At 37.1% G+C, this 22,390-nt stretch overlaps 1 protein-coding gene across 2 annotated transcripts in view; it reads right to left on the bottom strand.

Annotated features, from left to right (window-relative positions):
- Window positions 1-22,390, bottom strand: part of ROCK2 (Rho associated coiled-coil containing protein kinase 2) — a 107,011-nt gene that overhangs the window by 83,572 nt on the left and 1,049 nt on the right. The gene's annotated exons all lie outside the window — the stretch shown is intronic.

The following is a 22,390-nucleotide window of genomic DNA, read 5'->3' on the forward strand; positions in this document are numbered from 1 at the left end:
GGGGAGGCTGATGGAAATTGTTCAGAGCTATGTTGGTTCTCAAATTGCTAATCAGGACACTGTTATCTTCAAGGCAGTAAGAAGTCAATCATTCTTCATAATTTTCTTTCTGTAAAACTAATTGCCAAGTTCAGAAAACATTTTAACAAATGTATCCATTTGTTGAGAAATACTGGATAACAAGCTTATTAACTCTATAATAAAATACCAGTGATAATTTTAATGTAACTATATATGTAAGTAGAAATAATTCTTGAGATTTTAAGTGTCTTCATTTCTCACATCCCACAGTCCATCTGCTGTCTTTTTTCTTTTCACAGTTAAGAAGCGTATGACATATTTTCTGTCTATGCTGCAGTAGTCACAAAGACTTAATTAGCTAATGTAATTTGTTCCAAGAAGCAAGTAACTATTTACAGATTCTCTGACTGTTTTTAATATTTCAAACCGTTTATTGTAAAATAAAAAGAGAAATAATTCCAAAAGAATTGCCCTAATTACCTGAAGTTTGAGATCTTGCGCTTAAAAAAATAGATTGGGAAGAACTGTATGGAGAATTATATTTTGTTTTGAAAGATGAAATATTTTTCTCCCATTTACTACATTTCTCAAGAAGCCACATCTTACTTATTAAGGATGGTCTTGCAGATCTGTATTCACTCTTCTTCAGTAAAATATGGGAAATAAATAATTTATGCCTAAAAAGTAGTTATATTCATCAAAGGTAGAACATGTTGTAATTGTCTGCTTACCGTGCCAAGATTCAGAATTCTCTCTTTAGGGATATATACAAAATCTATCACAGATTTCTTACAAAGTCTTATTCATTAGTTCTGACTGTCATGGCACTGAAAGTTGTAAACGTGCAATCCATGGTATCTCTTGTTCTTTTTTGCAAGTTTCTATTCTAAATAGCATATATCCGGGAAAATTCTAAATACATTAAGAAATATGCAAGCAAGAGAAATCCACAATGTGTCCTATACAAACATACTATCTTGCTCTTTTCCAAAACAGAACTGCAAAACGACGCCAACAATAATCTGCTGATATATCTCTGGATTCCTGTAATGGAAAATCAAGATGTCAACAACTCAAGTTATAGACATGATGTGGGGTGCAAATCTGACTCTACTTAGCATGAATCTGCAAGAAACCATACTGAGTCTTCTATGATTCTGACAGGAGAGTCAGTAGGAATCAAGATTATAAGGTAAATAGCATATCCTGGCAGTCAATGAACCCAAATTCCAAAAGAGCTCTCTCTCTCTCTCTCTCTTTCTCTTTCTCTCATTAGCCACCCTCTCTTCTCATGTAGACTGCACATGGGGCAATCATGGTGAAGCTTCTCTCTTCCTTTCAGAAGAAAGAGGGAAAATCTTTATATCTGTTTCACTCTGCCACAAAGCCGGGAACTTTTTTAAAAAAATGAAGGCAAGTGAGAGAAAGCAAAGCAGGCAAGACCCTCTTTTCCCCTGACCCTAGCAAGGACAAACAACTAACAAAGAGATAAGTGTGACAAGGGAGTTATGCGGGACAGCAGATGGAAGAGTATGTGCTGGGTAGAACAATTGGTGGCAATGGTGAGAAAATGCAGACGGATGGGGCATAAAGGAAGAAGCACCCACGAGCAAGAATGAAAAAACTTCCTCTCCAAATGTGACAAGGCTTCCTTGCACAAGCACAATTCTATTTACAGCTGCAACTTATCAAATAGAGGCTGTTCGCACTTGCCTCCAAAATACCTTTCTTGACCTCTTTGGCTGCGCAGGACAAGTCTGGCCAAGGACAGGTCCTCCCTGCCCAACCTATGGGAACATTTTCAGTGATGCCTCCAAAATTCAGCAAGAAATGCAATGGCTTTGGAAGCAATATCCAAGTGCCCTGGGAAGATGTTTTCTGATAAATTAATCCATGTTCCTCCTTTTTCTGGAAACACCATTAGTTGTACTTAAGTTTTAAATCTAGTGTTAAGGTTTTTAAAATCAATTGAAGCATATTCCCATTTCCATAATGCCAGGAGGACATCAGGAAAGAACAGAATTTTAGCTCATTGATTTGTACCCAGTGTTTATTTCATCTTAGAAGAAATGCTGTTTCATAACTTTGTGGCCTTTCATTACTGTAATTTTTAAACACAAAAGTTTATTTAGAGACAATGTTACACAGTATACACTTTTTTTATTAGAAGGTTACAAAAGTTATCACATGACCCCAGGACTATGCAACCATCATAAAACTGAACCAGTTGCCAAGCATCCAAAGTTTGATCACGTGACCATGGGGACGCTGCAACGATTGTAAATGTGAAAAATGGTCATATATCACTTTTTTTTCAGTGCCGTTGTAACTTCAAACAATCACTAAATGAACTGTTGTAAGTTGAGGACTACCTGCATTTACTATCACTTTACAATTTCATCTGGCAGTAGCAGAAAATAAAATAAAATTCCTCCTGCTAATATTTCTTATATACCTATTTCCTACCACCTTTCCTATTACTTTTAATGAAAGTGACAAACTGAGACATAATTGTTTAGAATTATAAATCAGAACCCTACAGCAATTCATTTAAAACCTGTGGAAATATCAGTTTCACATACATTCAACCATCCTGAACTGGGAAAAATGGTTTTAGCGACTGGCAGTCAGGAAAGAATACATCTATCCTTGCAGATTTAAAGCTGAGTTTACTACTACTATATATAAAATTAGCGTACTCATCATTTGCTAAAAATATAAGCACAAGTATTCTGCAGCATATCTTAGTGATTAAAAAGTCACATCTTATTTTGGCAGCATATATTTAATCCAAAATACATTTGTAATCAACTATTTTAGATCATATAACCTTAGTATAAATCCTCCTCCTGATCCTTAAATAGGATTTCTAGAAATAAGTAATTAAACTGACTCATAACCTGAACTTATAACCTGAATCCTTCTTTGAAAGCACATATCTATTTCAATCACGGAGTCATGATACAAGAATTTGATTTTTATCATCCAAAACTCAGAACATTTTGTTTCAAAAACATCTACTTCACCTATCTTCAGTCATCAAAATGTGTAAGATAACTATAATTATCAATTTACCATAGGGGTTGCTTTGCTGATTTTTAAGCTGTTTTAATTTATACAGGTTGTTTGTGAGCTTGTGCACTGAAAACTTTATACTGCCTAGCTAGCTAAATCCCTTAAGAGGAGACTTGGGACTTTCATGCCTTCAAAATTTGCAGCTCCCCTTGTACCTTTAGAACAGAATTATTCACTAACATAGAAAAGAATAAATTATTTTGATTTTATAAATATTCCTACTACAAAGGGATAATACATTTTATGATTAGATGATTTTATGATCCTCTTTTTATTAACTAAGAACAAAAAATTATTTAAAAAGATCAATATTTACATAAATCAGTAAAGTGAAGTGAAGCCATGATTCATTAATTTTGATAAACTCATACTAGATGATTTGAATTACTGAAAAGGAAAAGTCACCTTTGAATTGTGCTTATTCTTGGCGACTTCATCAATATGCCCATGCAATTGTCATGTTTTTTCTGCTATTCTGCTAGTCTACAATTGTGGGATTTCTTAGTGGTCTCCTATCCAAATTCTAAGCAGGTACAACTCTGTTGCCTAGTCCTGTTAAAGGCCCATTACCTCAGCACCATAAAACTTGATCTACTGGCATAGGAAACTTCAGAGAACAATAGGGACATTCCCACCCCACCCCCCAATAGATACCCAATCTGTTTCTAAAAGACAGGAATACAACTCTAAAATAGCAGGGTTCACACAACTAATGTTACAGTAGTTCTTCATACATTTCCAATTGCTTGCATCCTAAGAAGAGAATACCTACTGAATGAGTTTTCTTGTACTCACCTCTTCACTACAGCCTCCTCCTATATCACCAAAAAAAAAAAAAAAAAAAACGCCCCACCACTCAAGAGTTATTGGACATTGGAAGTAGCAGTAGAAGAAGTTTTTGCAAGTGGCAGAAACACAGCAAACTACAAAATTTAAGAAAAGTCCTGCTGGATTAGATCAAAGTCACTGCAGACCGATGACCAGAATATGTCTTTAGGAAGCCCACCAATAGCATATGATGTCTTCTTCTCCAGTTCAGAGGCCACCTGCTACTTGTCTGCAGGTGGCATGCAGTCACAAAGATGACTTTGTGTAAACAGATGTGCTCTCTACTTCATTATAGGAAAATCCTGAGATACAAACCTCTGTTTGCTTAGGGATAACTTAAACTGCAAGACCCAGAAGAGATTCTCATGCAGCATTCTCAAATATTTTTTTAAAAATGTTTAAATGTCTCTGGATTTGCATTTCAAGTTTAACGTATGCAGGATTTCACAAGAAAACCTGGCACTGAATATATGGATTTTCTTTCAAAATATAGCCAGTTTGTTTAAAGTGGATTTGTGTGTGTGTGTGTGTGTGTGTGTGTAGAAGAGGTCTCTTGACTTTCCCGCAACTAATCTCTGAAAGTATTTCTCAACTGAAGATCTTCCGTGGGAAAAGGCTACGTGGCAGCTATTGTTTTCATTTGTTCATGTTTTATTTGCACAACAAATACAGTACTGTAATATTACTTTTATGTATTCACACCTCACCCATCTGTACAAATCATAAAGTATAATCATAAAAAGATTGTTTAAAATATCATCTTCTACATAATAGAACAGTAATTTCAATAAATAAGTAATTTATTATATATTTGGATGGTGATAAAAGAAATGGAATGATTATTGATAATTAAATGTGGATTCCTGCTTTAAATGTTCTGGAAAGGAACTTAAATTAAAATATTGTTTGATGGTGATATCAGAAGAGCTTTAGGACTTTACTTAGTAAGGCATTTAGCTGTTCATCTCTAACACATTTTCCAAATTTCTCAAGCAATTAGAACAACAATCCAAAAGAAGAACTTGTTCTGAAGTCTGCATACTCTATTCTTGGGATAAAATGTAGCTTTTATCAGTAATCTGATCCCTAACAGAACACTTTAAAAATATCTTGATTCAATTTCCTTCTGTCTAAAGTTTTAAATACCTAAAAACTTTCAGGAATGGAATCTGCCTTAAACAAAGAGCTAAATACCATTAAATAACCCATGTTTTTCAAACTCATAAAATTGTAGACATTCCTATGCCCACCCCCAGCACCCCACCCCCAATTCTATATAGTGGGAAATACAGTTGAAGTTCTTAGTCTTCATTAATAGATGTAATGGAAAATATTTTTTGCATTAGATACCAAAGTTAACTCACAGTCCCAATTTCAGAAAGGAAGTTTGTCATTCCAATACTTTTAACACAAGCTGATCATTTTTAGAGCAAATGACTCCTTTCTTCTTAAATAGAAATATTTGTGGCTGGAAAGATGAACTATTTATATCACAGCAAGTCTCCAAAAACCTATACCTAATTCTAACAATTAAGCCTCGTTGTTTTCATTTATCTCAAGGATATAACTTATGAAATTGTGATTACAGTACATTTCTTGATTACACACATAGATGCACACATGCACACTGAAAGCGAGATAGTGCCTTTCAGTCAGGCAGTTCAGTTTTGGGAGACTGCTTAGCTAGTTCCTAAAGTTTTCTTGGCAACCTTTTCTGAAGTGTTTGCCCTTGCTTCCTAGGGCTGAGAGAGAAGATAGGCCCAAGCTCACCCAGATGGCTTTTCACCTAAAGTAGGATTAGAAGTCATGGTCTCCCAGTTTCTAATCTGCTGCCTAAACTACTACACCACCTTTTTTTTGGTCACACAATCACAGGATTTAGCAATCTTTTTTGTAGCCATAAGCTATATCTTTTAAAGAGCTCCAAGAGGAAGGATGGTTGAAAAAAGTCATCACAAAGGCCAGAGCCACCATTTTTTTGTGCTGAGGGATAAGATAAAAACAGGACGGGACAACTCGCCACAGCCAACTCGCCATGGACATCTTGCCATGGCTCCACATCCATTTGCACCACTCAGGTGACCTTGACGACAGAGATAAACCTCTAGGTGGCCTCAATGACTCGCTAAAAGAATGCAAATGACCAGCTAAACAGCAAGGAGTATAGGTCCTTCCATTTCTCACCATCCAGTCAGAGCTGAAAAAGCTTCTTGGATGAGAAGCGAAACGTCTTCAAAGAAAAAACAATAAAGTCCAGTTGCCCCTTGAAAAAAAGCACCTTTGGATCAACCATGACCTGGACGATTGAGAATCTCCATAGACATTCACAGTTTTGTTGTTCAATCGCTAAGATGTGTCCAACTCTTTGCGACCCTATGCACCACAGCATGCCAGCCCCCACCCCCATCCTCCAATGTCTCCCACAGCTTGCCCAAAATTTTCATTGCTTCAATAACATTGTCTAACCATCTCATCCTCTGCTATCCCCTTCCCCTTTTGTCTTCAATCTTTCCCAGGGTGTTTTCCAATGAGTCTTCTCTTTTCATTAGGTGGCCATTAAGTATTTGAGCTTCAAGCTTCAGTATCTGTCCTTCCAAAGAACAGTCAGGGTTTATTTCTTTTAGGATTGACTGATTTGATCTCCTTGCAGTCCAAAGGACTCTCAAGAGTCTTTTCCAACACCACAATTAAAAAACATTAATGCTTTGGCCCTCAGTCTTCTCTATGGTCAAACTCTCACAGCTTCTCAACTTCCTACTTTAGCATTCCAATCCCCTATGATGAAACCATTCACAGAAGGTATTGCCAATAGCCTTAAGTGCTATATGCAATGTAGTCAGTTTGCAGATAAATCAATTGCAACATACTACAGCATTTATTTGACATGCTCAAATTGAAAAGAGGTAACATAAAATGTGCCTTGTTTTTCAAATGGTTTGCCTTTCTCTGGTATCCACTCAGCAAAGCTGCACCAAACTCTGGATTTTTGTTATTGTTATTAATAACAAAATACTTTTCCAAGTCTACAGCCTAAGTACTGTATCTTAATTTTAACCTTCCAGTTTATTTATCCCAACTAAATGCTAATAGTTTCACTTTGAGAGTACCAATATTATCACAATTTCGTAATATTTTATTGTCCTTTAGATCAAAAGATGTATTTAAGGTGTGTTAGACTCTCCAAATAATGTATCTGAAAGAATGGATATCAGATTTTTTTATTGGAAGTATAAAAATTGACCCATATCATGTGGGCATGGGATCATTTAGTACATGCAAAACTAGTATATTAATGTACATAAGCAAATTATGGGAAAACCTTTCAATGTGAAATGTGTTAAAATAATGTTGAATTATATGTCAAAGATTTGGAATTTGGCTGTTTATCAGGTATTATGGTTGAATTGGGGGAGAGCGGGAGGAAACGGGACAAATACATTTAACTGAAAATCTACTTTCTTAAGCTTCAAATCTAAAGTTTAAAATGTTTTTAAGTACTTTGATACTGCTTGCTAATTAATTGCATACTTTAAAATCCCCAAACTGATATCACCTTTGTTTGAACTGCTATAAACTTTCAGTAATCAACTACCAATATTTGGTTGACTTAAGTTCTGGGAGAGCTGTTTTCAAGGGGAAAGCAAACTACAAGTGGTTTATTTTTGTGTTTTCCTGCCATAAGACTCAGCAACAAGCAGAAGGGAGAAAACTAAAAAAAGTCACATCCTGAAGCAGAATGAACAAATAAGGCTTTCTGGTTTTCTCAGACTTTCTCACATCACAACTGGAAGTACTCCAACAGTTTACACATAAATTTAAAGTCAATATTCTTCTTATCCAACTCAGAATGAAATAAGCATAATATATCATGGTAAAGAATCAATGCCCTGTATCTAACTTAAAAGGAGTATTAATTATTTACTTAAAAGTTCAAGAGCTATGTCAAGAAAATGTTTTCTGCACATTAAAAAATATTTGGTAGTGCAAAGTCACATGAATCAATCACAGATAATTTCTGCATGATTTTTGCAATCAGAACACCATTTTTTAAAAGAGCCAACCATGGAAATCATTGCTAGATGATAGGAGTACTAATTGTCATTACTTCTGTTACTTCACAAAGGAACTCTGAGAATATTTTGCATTTGCCCATTGCACAAACTATGGGAGGATCAAATGTCAGCCACCTACCACTCTGTAAGTCACACTGCTAAAACTGTCTTAGTTTATTTTTGCTTTAAAATAGACTTTCAGGGTTTGATTCCAACAGTGCTTACACAAAGATTACCTTTAAACATAAATACCAAATTAATTCTTTTAATTAAGTTACTAATAGCACATTGCTAACAAAGCAAATTAAAGTAGATTTTCTCACCAGTCATATTTTTTTTAAAAAAAGAGGAGGCTTGGATTGCCATGTGAATAGTTATTAATAAGCTTTTGTTTCCATAGGAGTCAATAAATAGAGTATTTGTTTGCTTTATGTTCTATTTTATTGAAGAAGACAGGTCAATTAGGACAGGTCATTATCAAATCATATTCTTGGTTCAGCAATATAATTATCGTCTGGTGCAATGCAAAATAATTGAATTCCAACTTTCATCTCATTATATCTTCATTATGTTCAAGTGGTAAAACTTTTCCTAATTCTACCACTAAAGAAGGAGGGGTAGGAAAAGAAAGGGAGGGAGGGAGGGAGGAAGGAAGGAATCTTGACTACCCTTATTCCAAATATGGTACTTTAGATTTTGTTACCTTTAGAGATATTTCACTTCCAGAGCAACTGCACCTATAAGGTTTGTTTTTAACCTTAAGTGCCCTTAGAGAATACAAAATAAATTGTGTTTCATGTATGAATAGAACTGAGTAACTGAAAAACTTGGGGAAAGAGCACTTTTCATTCTCCTATTATGACGTAGACAGGCAGAAAATAAAACTTTAAAAAGGTATCTTTATTCTTGCTTTCTATGGCAAATTATTGGGTTACAAATGGCAAATATCTTTATGCAACTGAATAAACTGTTCTTATTCTAAAGTTGAAAAATGCAGCCATGCCTGTAACTGCCTTAATTCTAGGCTGTATTTGGGACAAAGGCTTTCTTTGAGACCAAACATACAAGTTTTCTGCATACAACTAATTGCACAATATGCAGGCTTCACACAGCAACTTTGTTTTTAGCAGAAATTCATAAAGAATACCCATGCGGCATCCCCAGCCCAACCTCACTCTGGTAGCAACTCCTCTCTCTTTAATTCTGGCAGTGTGTCTTGCTGGAAAGAATGGCAAAAGCATTGTGAGGCTTAAACCAACAACTGTTTCACTCATCACTGCTGTTTGTCCATGCTTGCCATGTGGATGCTATGGAATGTGAATAGCACTTTGCTTAATCAGCTGATATAAAGCAAGGTCACTCAGCTATCTGGTAGCAAAGGGAGTCTGACACAAACCACCTGGAGAACAGAGAGAAAAATCCAGTGCTGGACTAATTCATACTTTTTCCTTGAAAATAAAACAAAATATGATAGCATTCTGAATACACTTCTGAAGTTGGCCTCCAAAATCTTGGGTAGCTTTCGACCAGGAAGCGAATGGGGACAAGATACGGTATTCAGCCCTTTCCATTCCTGCCCTCCATACATTCATTCATTTGAACGTTTGGGAAAAAAGTGTTCTTGCATTGAAATTCAAGTATAGATCTCTGCAAAATCTGGATCACATGGAACATTATATTGTAAACTATTGTAAACTAATATAAACATTATTGCTTATTTTCAGACTTCAGGCTAAATGTACTAATCAAGTAGATAGAGCAGGGGTCACCAACCTTTCGAACCTCAGGGACCACTAAATTAAAAATTTTAAATCCTGTGGACTACTAATATGAATCCAGCACGCTGCTTGTTGAAGCACTTGGACTCCCAGTGACGGGATGGGGTCCTTTAGGCACTTAGTTTGGCCATCTGTTTATGCAACCTTAAACACTCAAAGAGCCATTTGGACCTGTTTCCCACAGAAAACAAAACACAGGGATCTCTCATTTCTCCCCCCCTCTCTTTGTCTCTCTCTCATCTCTCTCCCTCTCTGTCTCTCCCCTTTCTCTGTCTATCTCTCTCTCATCTCTCTCCTTCTTTCTTTCTCTCACCCACCTCTTTCTCTCTCATCTCTCTCTCCCCCTCTTTCTCTCTCTCCGTCTCTCTCATCTCTCCCCCTCTTTCACACTCTGTCTGTCTCTCATCTCTTTCTCTCTCATCTCTCTTCCTCTCTCTCTCTCTCTCTCTCTCTCTCTCTCTCTCTCTCTCATCCTGATTCTCCGGCTCTCTCTGCGTCTCATGGGTGCTTCTTTGGCCTTTGTTGGTGCTGGATGCATCTCGGTCCCTCGGGGAGATGCAAACCTGCTCTCCACCCCGATACACTTGCCCGACCTGGCTGCAGCCGATGCTCTATGTTGTAATGGGCTCCAGGAGAAGAAGGGAATGCCGTCTCCCCCATTGTGAAGCGCGCTAAATTTAACTGCGCTGTGAGAGCAGCAGGCAGGCTATGGAGGCGCCAACAGCAGCGGTGGAGAGAAACGGCCGGGCCAGGCCAGGCCAGGGTCTCATGGCTAAGAGGAAGTTGCACGTTTCCCCAGGAGACTGAGGTGTGCGGAACACCAACAAGGGCTGGAAGAAACGCTCACAAGACGCAGCAACAGATGAAGCTTCACTCCCGCTCTGGAATATGAAAAGAATCTCCATCTCCCACCCTTCCCTTCTCAGGCCAGGCGAGGAGTGATGGTAGCAAAAAAGGCACTTTATTTTTATTTATTTTATTTAGGAATGCAAGTCAAAATAAAAAAGAAAATGGTAAAACAATGCCTATCACTCTAAATGAATTCAAATCATCAAGACCAGATGGATTATACCCCAAAATTCTGAAGGAACTGGCAGATATGATCTCAGAACCACTGATCCATATCTTTTGAAGATCTGGAAGCCCTGGGGAACTACCAGATAACAGGAAAAGGGCTGATGTAGTTCCCATCTACAAAAAAGGGGGGAAAATGGATCCAGAAAATATAGACCTATCAACCTGACATCAATACCTAGGAAGATTCTGGAAAAGATAATCAAGCAAAAAATCTGCAATTAGATTTTGCCTCTAATTAGAGTTTGCCTCTACATGTAGAGGCAAACAACGTCATAAGCCAACATGTGTTTGTCAAAAAGATCATGCCAGACAAATCTTACTGCATTATTTGACAAAGTGACAAAATCGGTGAACTGGAGGAACACTATGGATATAATTTACTTGGATTTCAGTATGGCATTTGATAAAGTAAACCATAACCTAGTACAGTGATGGCTAACCTTTTTGCCGTTGCATGCCAAAAACGGGAGGAGTGCGGGGGGTTTGTGTGCCTGCATGCCCACACCCATAATTCAATGCACCCCACCCCCGCACATGGACACATTACCCCCCCCTGTGCTCCCCCCGCTTTTGGCATGTGATGGCATGGTAGGCCCGTTTTTTACCCTCCCCAGGCTCCAGAGGCTTTCTTGGAGCCTGGGGAGGGCGAAAACAGTTTCCCCACCCCTCCAGAGGCCCTCTGGAGGCCAGAAATGGCCTGTTTCCCAACTTCCAGTGGGCCCAGAAGGCCCATTTTTTGCCCTCCCCAGGCTCCAGAGGCTTTCTTGGAGCCTGGGGAGGGCGAAAACTGCCTTCCCAACCCCTGGAAACAGACCATTTCCTGACTTCTGTTGGGCCCGGAAGGGCCGAAAATCAAGTGGGCGGCACATGCATGTGTGCTGGAGCTGAGCTAGGGCAACGCTCGCGGATACGGCTCCGCGTGCCACAGATACGGCTCCGCATGCCACCTGTGGCACACGTGCCATAGGTTCGCCATCTCGAACCTAGTACTTGATAAGATAGAAAACTATGGGTTAGACAGCATCATCACCAGATGGATTCGTATGTGTCTGACCAATCGTACTCAACGTGTAGTCCTTAACAGAACGGCCTCTACATGGAGGGAAGTATGTAGTGGGGTACATCAAAGCTCTGTCTTAGGCCCAGTATTCTTCAATATTTTCATCAATGATTTAGACGAGGGGATAGAAGGGGAACTCATGAAATTTGCAGACAACATCAAGCTGGCAGGAATAGCTAACACTCCAGAAGATAGGCTCAAGATACAGAAGGATCTTGACAGACATAAACGCTGGGCCCTATCTAACAAAATGGAACCCAATGGTAAAAAAACCAAGATTCTACATTTAGGCAAGAAAAAACAAATGGAGGTATAGAATAGGTGGCACCTGGCTGAATAGTAGTAAGCAACAGGGTCTTGGAATCCTAGTAGACAATCACTTAAATATAAGCCAGCAGTGTGGTTGGGGGAAAAAAAAAACCAGTCCAAGGCTGCATTAACAGAGGGGTAGAATCAAGATCACATGAAGTGTTAATACCACTTTATAATGCCTTGGTAAGACCACCTTGGAATGTTGTATCCAAAGTTGGTCACCAAAATGTACAGGTAAAAAGATGTTGAGATTCTAGAAAGAATGAAGAGAGAGCAACAAAAATGATATGGGGACTGGAGATTAAAACATATGAAGAATGGTTGGAGGAATTGGATATATCTAGTTTAATGAAAAGAAGGACTAGGGGCGACATGATGTCAGTGTTTCAATATCTAAGGGGCTGCCACAAAGAAGAGAGGATCAACCTATTTTCCAAAGCACCAGAAGGCAGGACAAGAAGCAATAGATAGAAACTAATCAGGGAGATAGAACTAAGGAGAAATTTCCTGACAGTTAGAACAATTCATTAGCGGAACAACTTGCCTCCAGAAGTTGTGGGTGCTCCGACACTGGAGGTTTTTAAGAAGAAATTGAACAACAATTTGTCTGAAATGGTATAGGATTTTCTACTTGAGCATTTTCTACTTGACCAAGGATAGGCAAATGTGGCCCTTTTACAACCTGTGGACTTCAACTCCCAAAATTCCTGAGACAGCCAAGCTGGCTCAGGAAGTCTGGGAGTTGAAGTCCACAGGTCATAAAGGGGCCATATTTGCCCACCCCTGGACTAGAAGACTTCCAAGGTCCGTTCCAACTCATTATTCTGTTTGTTCTAGAAACCCTTCTTTCTCATGAGGCAATGAGACATTCTGCACCTAAAAACAAGAGCACAAAGCATGTGGCTAATTCCTATTGGCATATTCTTCTATTAATGGATACTGACTTAACCACAGCAGGTGAACACATTGCAGCCTAAGTTTTTTAAAACTTTTAACAAGAGGAAACAGAAGCAACAGGTTTTTTAGGACATCTTGATTCTATTTTTATTCTAATCTGACCATACTAACACTACTGATTTATCCACTTTAGCAGACTCTCAATATTCCTGTAGCCTTAAACGTTTGACACAGTTAGACCTTGTTACTATTCAGATGAGAGAATCAAGGAATGCTAAAGTTGCAGACAAAGGTAAAAAGCTGAAAAATATTCCAGAACATGGCACTATCAAACCTTTCCCATACTGGTGGTAAGAAAACTACATGGAAATCATATAGAAGTCAAGCACAATTAAAATGAGATTTTCCCATTAATTCAGCAAGTGGTAGCACCAAGCTAACCTTGGTTGTTGGTTGTTCTCAAATGCTAGGTAGGTTTAGTCTGGTTAATATCTAGAGGAGAGACTACCAGGAAATCCCAGGGTTCTAGCTTAGACTGGGAAATCAAAACATAGCCTGAAGAAAGCAGTGTCAAAGCATATCCATAAAGTTGCAAAGAAAACTACATGGAACTATCCAAGAAATAATCAGGAACCAGGCTGAGCTTGAAGTAAATTTTATCTTCATCATCATGGGAACAGTATTCATCAAGTACAATTAAAAACTAATCCCTATTGTTTTAAAAGCATTAACCATTGTATAATAAATAAGGCACTATTAGCTCTACTTTATATACATCCTAAACTATTACTTTATATACATCACAAACTATGATTTACTAAGTACAATGACTACATTCAGATCATAAGCTAAGCCAAAACTGAATGTCATATTAGGAAGTAGTGTGATGTGTACACCAGTCCATTGTATCTTATTGCTCATGCTTTTATGCATTGGTGGCTATAGGACGAGATTAAAAGATAGGGCTTTCATTCAGATTTGCCCTCTGGTAAAGCCTTAACAAATATCATACTGTAGTTGTTATTGCCTTTTACATTTGTAAATACTATGAATTACTAATAACTGTAGTGCACTAAGCCCACTGGGAATATGAAATATGCCACATTCTATCACTGCTTGGCATGTTCTTTGTCTGAGGTTCCAAGATTATGTTTATTTCTCTTCTGTCAGTGATCCAAAGCCCTAATGGAGAAAAAGATGGTATTCTTATCCCCAAGGCACGTTACCTTTCATTATCTCAAACATAAAAGAATTGACCTTAAATATATCCACATTTCCAAGGAATTTTAAAAAAATATAGTAGAAAGCCACTGTTTCTTCAAAATCGGAACTGTTTTGTTCAATTGAGTTTTCCAAAATTCTCAACATGATATACGTGGAACTTTAAATAAACACAGATCTATACATATCCCAGTGGGACGCGGTGACTCAGTGGCTAAGACGCTGAGCTTGTCGATCAGAAAGGTAAGTTCAGTGGTTCGAATCCCTAGTGCCACATAACGAAGTGAGCTCCCGTTAATTATCCCAGCTTCTGCCAACTATGACACTAACCACTGTGCGCTTCAAAGTGCTCTTAATGTTATGAAAATTGGACTTCTGAATTCTGAAGGTTCATTGCATAATATATTTGACTAAAGATTTCATGCACTGTTTACTAACTCAAATCCAGCTAGAAAACACCCTTCTTTCAAGCCTTACTAAAACAAATATTTATCCTGAAACAACTTTAACTCTAGCACTATGTTTTCATGAGGTAAATCAAGATCACAATTTCATCTTTTGCACTAGGACAACAGCAGTCCAGCACTAATGCATAATTTGAGAAAACTTCTCACTTACTATGTCAGTAAAAATTATAGAAAAATCCCATAGAATACAGCAAATGTTAAAATAGATATCACCAACCTGCTGTCCTCTTGATTCCCTAGACTAAATTATTTTATCAATTCTAACCTGCCTGTTTCTGGCCTTTCTGGTTACCCTGGACTGGCACAGAAGCAGGCTGTAGTTCAACATTTAGCCAATAGATAGAATGTAAGGTCTTATTTTTTTCCTATCTATGTACCACTACAAAGGTTAGAAAAAATACTGAATAGAAGGCATAGAAAGAATGCCTTCTAAAAAGGTATTTAACATTTAAGTAGCCATATCACACTGCTGACTCATATTCAGTTTGCGATGACTATTATCACAAAATCTTTTTCACAATCTCAACTATTCCATATTCTACACTAGCATGTTTGAGTTTTCCTATGCATTTCTATTGACTTTTAAACAGTCAGCTTCCTTAACATCTCATAATAAATAATTTTCAATTGTTAGCCATCCCAGTTTTACGTTATTTGCAAATATGAAAAGCAGTATTTCTATTCCTTTCTGTATATTGTTAATGAAAACGTTACAAGAAGCACTTGACCCAGGAGTGAATATTGTAGCATTCCATCCCTCATTCCAGATTAATAAAGAGTGATGAGGAGTCTTTACAAACCATATTGGCTGTACCGATGTATCATTCTAACCCAAAAAACAGTTTATCACATCATGGCTAAGTATGAAATAAACACTTCTAAAAAAACAAATGGAGGTATTTTCTCCCCCCCTTTTGTTGCTATCCTGTTACTGACAACAAAAACTTTAAATATGGCTGGGGTTGCACAACACACACTTTAGCCTAACAAATCAGCCTGTGTGATGAGTTTATGGCTCAACGTGTTATGTAAATCTAGAAAATTGGACTGAGTAAGTCACAATGAAATGAAACAGTTAGCTTATAATGCAAATGTAGTTTAACATATTGAGTAGAACAGTGTTCTAATCAAAAAGTAATCAGGTTATACACAGAATAAGACAGGCAACCCATAAACTGCCATTTACATGATCACTAGAAATAAGTATTATGGGCCATCAGTATTTGTAAGGCCCTGACAAATCAGGCCCTGTTGTGCAAGGCTGTGGTTGTGGGGATAAAAGTGGAACAAGAAATCCTAAGTGTTTTACTTCAAACTTCTGGAGAAAAGGCAGGATATAAGCCTACTTATCAGCACTTTGATAAATAAATACTGTTTCAGAGAGGCACAGATGCTGATAGAATTATTATTCCATCCTGCTCTGCCAGAGGTGCCTTTGCTTTATCTTTAACAGAAGACAGAATAAAGGCAACCACTAAACTGGAACAATCCACAGAGTTTTAAAGTGTTAGATTTGAGCATAACCTTTTACGTGTTTAACCACTCTGACTAATAACCATATATAATAGCAATAAATGACAAAGGAAAAGGGAAGTCACATTACATATAAGGAAAAAGTATATATTCCCTGTAACACTCCTGTAAGTAATTATTGTGAAGTTTTAGATCTTAAATCATTAAAAATACACAAAATAATCACCATTAATTTACTCCATTCTTGAAAGTGCAAGCAGAACTAAATGCTGAATACTATTATTTCCAGCATTCTAATGATGTTCAGCAGAAAAATATTCTCCTTCAACTTCTGAACCAATTGATTAACTGGTTGTTATTAAAACATATGGAGAAATCGGTAAAATTCTTCCTATTAAGGAAACTGCTTTGGACAGAGCTCATTCATTAATTCCTCAACAAATGTGGATAAATACATATATAGGAAAAACCCTGTTTCCCTTTAAACAAAATTCTATTTGCTGTTTTCATATTAACAATAACTAAACTGTATATAATTTACAACTATTATTAAACATACCAAGCTATTTATTAATCATGACTGTTATCACTACCCACTTTGTTGTAAAAACTGCTAATCTCAATGAAATTTGAAATCTATCAACTTTTACAAATCTTTCACACATTGAATTGTCAAGTAATAACAATGAAGGCTCTTTACTTTCTGGAGTCTGAGTAAAAAGATACATTTAATTGTATCATAATATCCATACTTAATCCATTTATTTTATATAGACTATGGGGACTCTCCATGCACCCCTCACCTGCCTTGCTTCATGGTGCCAACCCACTTCTTCTCCCAGCACTGGCGTGGCACTGGAGCAGGAGGTACTGGTGTCACGACTGCAAGGCAAGGCAGTTGTTGGGGCTGGATAGTCTGGCTGCGGGGCCCCCGAGGTAAGCCGGTGCGTGTGTGGGGGCAGCCCACCCTGCCTCGTGGCTGCGGCATTGGCACGTTGCTCAGCCTCCTGCTGGTGTGCCACGCCAGTGCTGGAAGAAGTGGGCCAACTGCCACATGAGCTCCTGCTGCACATGGCTGCCATTGCGAAACAGTTGTCAAGGCATGGATGGCCTGGGGACCCTGGGAGCCCTGAGGTAAGCTGGTGTGCGCATGCAGTTCCACTCCTCCTTGCCTCACTCCATGTCGGAGGCACCACAAGCAACCAGATGGATGGGCGGGCGGGCAGCTGCGCAGATGCTTAAATGGGGCTTATTTTGGGGTTAGGGTTTATATTAGATGCACACGCAGAAAACATGCTAGGTCTTATTTTCAGGATAGGTCTTATTTTCAGGGAAACACGGTATTAACTAAGTGAACTAGAATTTACAGAAAAACTGAATAATTTTATTCAGCAGTTATCACAACTTTTGCAAGGTAATACATCGCTCTTCCCAAATGTAATAAGAATTTCATAAATTGAACTATTACTATTACTCCTCCTTCTCCACATCCCAAAAACACACAACACAAAAGATAAAACTTAAGAGCTGAATAAGAATTCATTTTACTAAACCTTACTGACACTGCAATCTTTTTATAAAAACAAAACTGAATTGTTTCTCAATTTCTATTCTAATTACATGAATGAAATATCACTAAGATACATCAAACATGAAATTATTGTTGTAAAAGATACGTTCTTATGACCAAGATTGCAATAAAAATGAAAGTTCTTGAAATTTTCCTTAAAAAACAGTGGTTTTATTTCAAGTAGATATTTATCATGTCTTCTGTCCTATTCAAAGAACTCAGTCATAAAAAAATTAATCTATTTTATTTAAACAAGAGTTGTGCAATCATGCCATCTGCTACAAAATCACGTAGTAAACAGCAAAGTATATTTTTCACAAAAGCAGAAAAAAATCTGACACACTACCAGCTTTTCTTGGTGAAATTACTTCAAATCAATTGTACAGTACTAATGTAAATAAAAGCACAATTGTGCACAGTTAAAAAAGGTTCAAAATAAATATTTCAGACTTTGTGCGAGCATGGCATTTCTGCTAATCATTAAAAAGCTTTTTTTAAAGTCCGAAATCAGTCCAAAAACAATACCTCTGCTTTAAAGATCCAACTCTTAAAGCAGCTACAACTTTTTAGAGACTTATGCAGAGGCCTGAATAAAATCAAACTGCTTTAAAAAGCAGAAAAGACTTGCCATGTTAATGAGAAGTCATTCAAAGCTACAATTTTTATTACAGAAGAACTGAAAAGAAACATCATATCAGAATAAAGTATTTGCCTGGTTTTTTTGTTATCTACTATATTTATTCTAGATACTCTTTCCTTCAAAAGCTAAAATGTAATAATGCTGGTAACAGGGATATTTTCTTCTGGATACAAGCACTGAAATGTTTTGAAATATTTCTAACAATTATCCCTAGCAAAATTCTCCAATCTCATGTCTTCTAAGACTACCTAATTAGTTTTCCCAATCAAGATGATAACTTGGCTATAATGTAAGAAATGGTAAACCAAATCTAGGAAGAAGACAGCACGGTTGTCTTGCACTGTTTGGGAAATTGTGTAATTCAAGATGAGTCCTCCAAAGCCAATCCTAATAAAGAAAAAAAGAGGTCAAATTATTGGGGGAAAAAGCATGATAATAAGGGAAGAGAAGCATCAATATTACTATTAGAGGAGGATTATATCTCCAAAACAGATTGAAGAGAAATGATAAAATCCTAAATTGAAACAGAATTGGATAGTTAAATATCAACAGATAGAAACAATGCTCAAGGATATGAAAATAACAAAAAACTGGATGAATTCTTTGTCTCTATTCTATAATAGAAAGATACCCCCGTCAGTCTGTATTAACGTTCTCAGAGAAAAATTTGTACTGAGAAAATTGAGTAACAGTCAACAGTATCTTGAGAGATGACACAATAATAAATCACCAGGTCATGATTGCATCCATCTGGGAGTTTTTAAAAACTCAAAAGGTGAAATTGCTGATAGATAAAATATGCAACTTGTCTCTCAATCACTTAGTGCAAAATTGTATCCAATATGACGTACAACTTTTAAAAAGATGATCCAAGGGAGATTTGGGAAATTATAGACCAGTCCACTTAAGATCTGTTTCATTCAAATAGACAGAAATGATAAACAAAATACAAAATGGAAGAATATGCTGTGTGCAGATATAATTGCTAATATATTCTGTAAGTAAATATACAAAATAATTAATTAAAAAAATAGAAATTAAGAGTAAAAATGCATAATTTTTTCAATGAAGCAAAATAAGGAGTCATTTAAGTACTTTGTCTGTAATAATGCTTTATAATGTCATATTATTCACAAGTAATCTTGACATAAAAGTATATTAGCTGTCAAATTTCCAGGCAGGTGGTAAAATCCAAAAGTGACTGTTCCAGAAAGAGCTCTTTCAACTGGCAGAATAGTGAACCTAACAGTAAATGCAGTTCAATTAAATTAAGTTGAACTAATGTGATGCATTCTAGTGCCCAAAACGCTTAACTCCATATATTCACTTATGTGGTTTGAACTGTCTGTAACTATCCAGGAAAAGGATGCTAAGGTCACAGACAATAATTCAATGAAGTGTTGACTCATCTCATGGTAGGGATCATGCTAGGGATCATTAGCAAAGCAACTGAAAATAAAATTGCCAACGCTGCAATGTCTTTATACAAATGTATGTTATACCCACATCTAGAATATTGTATGTGGTTCTGCTTGCTGACTTTAAAAAAAATAATTAACAGAGTTTTAAAAAATGCAAATAGAGGGTTTTATAACAGCTTCCTTTTGAAATAAACACATAGTATCTAGAGTTTAGCTTGGAAAAAGAGTGACTGAGCAGGGCTAGTAATCAAAGCATGTAAAGTGATATTTGACATGCATAAAGTGGAAGATTTTTTTCCTCTTTTAAAATTCTAGGGCCAGGTATTATCCAGTAAAGCTGAATAAAAGGATATTAAAACAGGCAAGAAAATGTTTTTTTTATACAGCACAAAATTAAGCTGTGTAAATCAGTACCACAAGACATGGTGAGGGCTATAAGTTTAGATGATTTTAAGGGGGGGGTTGGATAAATTCATGCAGGACAAATCAATCAAGCCTTAGATCTTAAAGAGCCAATTTCAACTCTACATTGGGAAAATATGCCTCTAAATGCCAAATGCAAGAAAACAAGGGGTGGGAGACTCAATTCTTCTGCTTCTAAGCACCCCAAAGTCATTTGAGTGGCCACTGTAGAATAGAATAGAATAGAATAGAATTATTTATTGGCCAAGTGTGATTGGACACACAAGGAATTTCTCTTGGTGCACATGCTCTCGGTGTACATAAAATAAAAGATACATTAGTCAAGAATCATAAGGTACAACACTTATGTTGTAGAAAAGAAAATCCCTGGCCCACAATCATAGTATACTCTATTGCTGAATACTGCACACCTGTATGGGGAAGTTGTCATACTAACAAGATTGATGTTTACTTTAATGACACCATGAGAACGATATCTGGAATCTTTACATCCACACTCCTCTCATGGCTAAATGTTCTTTTTAATATTGCCCCTCCTGATCTCAGGTAACAACATAAAGTCCAAGAATGGAATAAGATAAATACGTCATTGACTCCTAGAGATCTTCCAATACATAAAATATTAGACTATCTCTCACCAGGCTTAAGTCTAGAAAACCAATTTGGGATAACATACCAGTCTTAGATCTAGATGAGGAATGGCGATTAAGATGGGCAACTTTTAATAACCATAACCAAACAAACCATGCAGATCCAACAGACTAATTCCAGGAATACAGCTGCCCTGAAAAATATGGAGCCCACTGAAGAGAATCAGGACAGGCCATGGCATAACTAAGGCAAAACTCTTTAAGCGGGGAATGGCCGAGAGCCCACAGTGTGACTGTGATGCTCTGGAACCAACTATAACATATATAGTTCAAGAATGTCTCCTCAGGAGATTTCAAAGCACCTGTGATGATCTCATCACAGCCACACCAGAAACAGTTAAAACCTTAGATACTGAATTATAACATCTATCCCAGTGCAATTCTATAGCCCCATATTATGTTTATTTTATTATGGTTTTATCACAATTTTTATTCCTCTATTATATTATCCACATATCAGTGGATATGTCAGTGATTGCATGGCCTCTGTAGATGTAATATGATAAATAAATAAACCCTAATCCAGCATGGCTCTTCTTAAAATGAGGCAGACACTAGAGAAAAGAACCAGATTGAAGAGTCTGTAGTAAGCATGTATTGCTGTAGCACAGAGATGCCCATATTGTTTAGTCAGTTCCTGTATTTTGGCCAAATAGAACTGAGTCATTCTTACAGATGGCTCCAGCTGCTTCCCCCCCCCCAAAAAAATGCCTGCAGGATAAAACTCTGGGGGGGGGGACAATTCTTTTTCTGCAACCTTGGTGTGAGGTCACTGCTATCTCAAAATATAGACAGCATACTGACTCTACAGCTCACTATTTCATATTCAGTACTGGAAGAATTTCAAATGGTATTCCTTAATAAGCTTTATAGCCGAAATGAAGTGTTCTTTTAAACAAACGTTTGTCATAAGTTTCTCTTTTTTTTTTTGCAGCTAATAAAGTTAATCATTCCTCCTGAATCTACCTTCCCAAGATACACAGTTTCATTAAGTATTACCATAATTTCTAAAGTGCCTTCACAGAGCATGCAACAAGTCAATATTAGTTCCCCATTAACAGAAATCAAATTCACTACAGCATCACTGAAAAACAAGAATCTGAACTGAAAAGTTAGTGGCAAAGACTAGACCTCTCAATACAAGCAGCTTAAACATGGACAATGTCTAAATAATTGAACAAAAACATCAACGATCAAAAGTAAACTTTAAGACTCTTAAAAAGACTGCTGGGTTTTGACTCCCAAATCGCAAAATTCTGGGAAGAGGCAAGGGACACCCCTCCACAACCCTACACCATGCAAATCATTATTTTTCACCACACACAACGTTTTTGTTCCAGAAATCTTATTTATCCTCTCACTGGGACTTTATTTCAGGGATGGGGAGGGAAGGGGCAGAATCCTTCAATAGGACCACCCCTTCCC

This window comes from Pituophis catenifer, unplaced genomic scaffold (genome assembly GCF_029215685.1).
Source record: "Pituophis catenifer annectens isolate HBS135680 unplaced genomic scaffold, rPitCat1.0.hap2 SCAF_1, whole genome shotgun sequence".
Classification (NCBI taxonomy): domain Eukaryota; kingdom Metazoa; phylum Chordata; class Lepidosauria; order Squamata; family Colubridae; genus Pituophis; species Pituophis catenifer.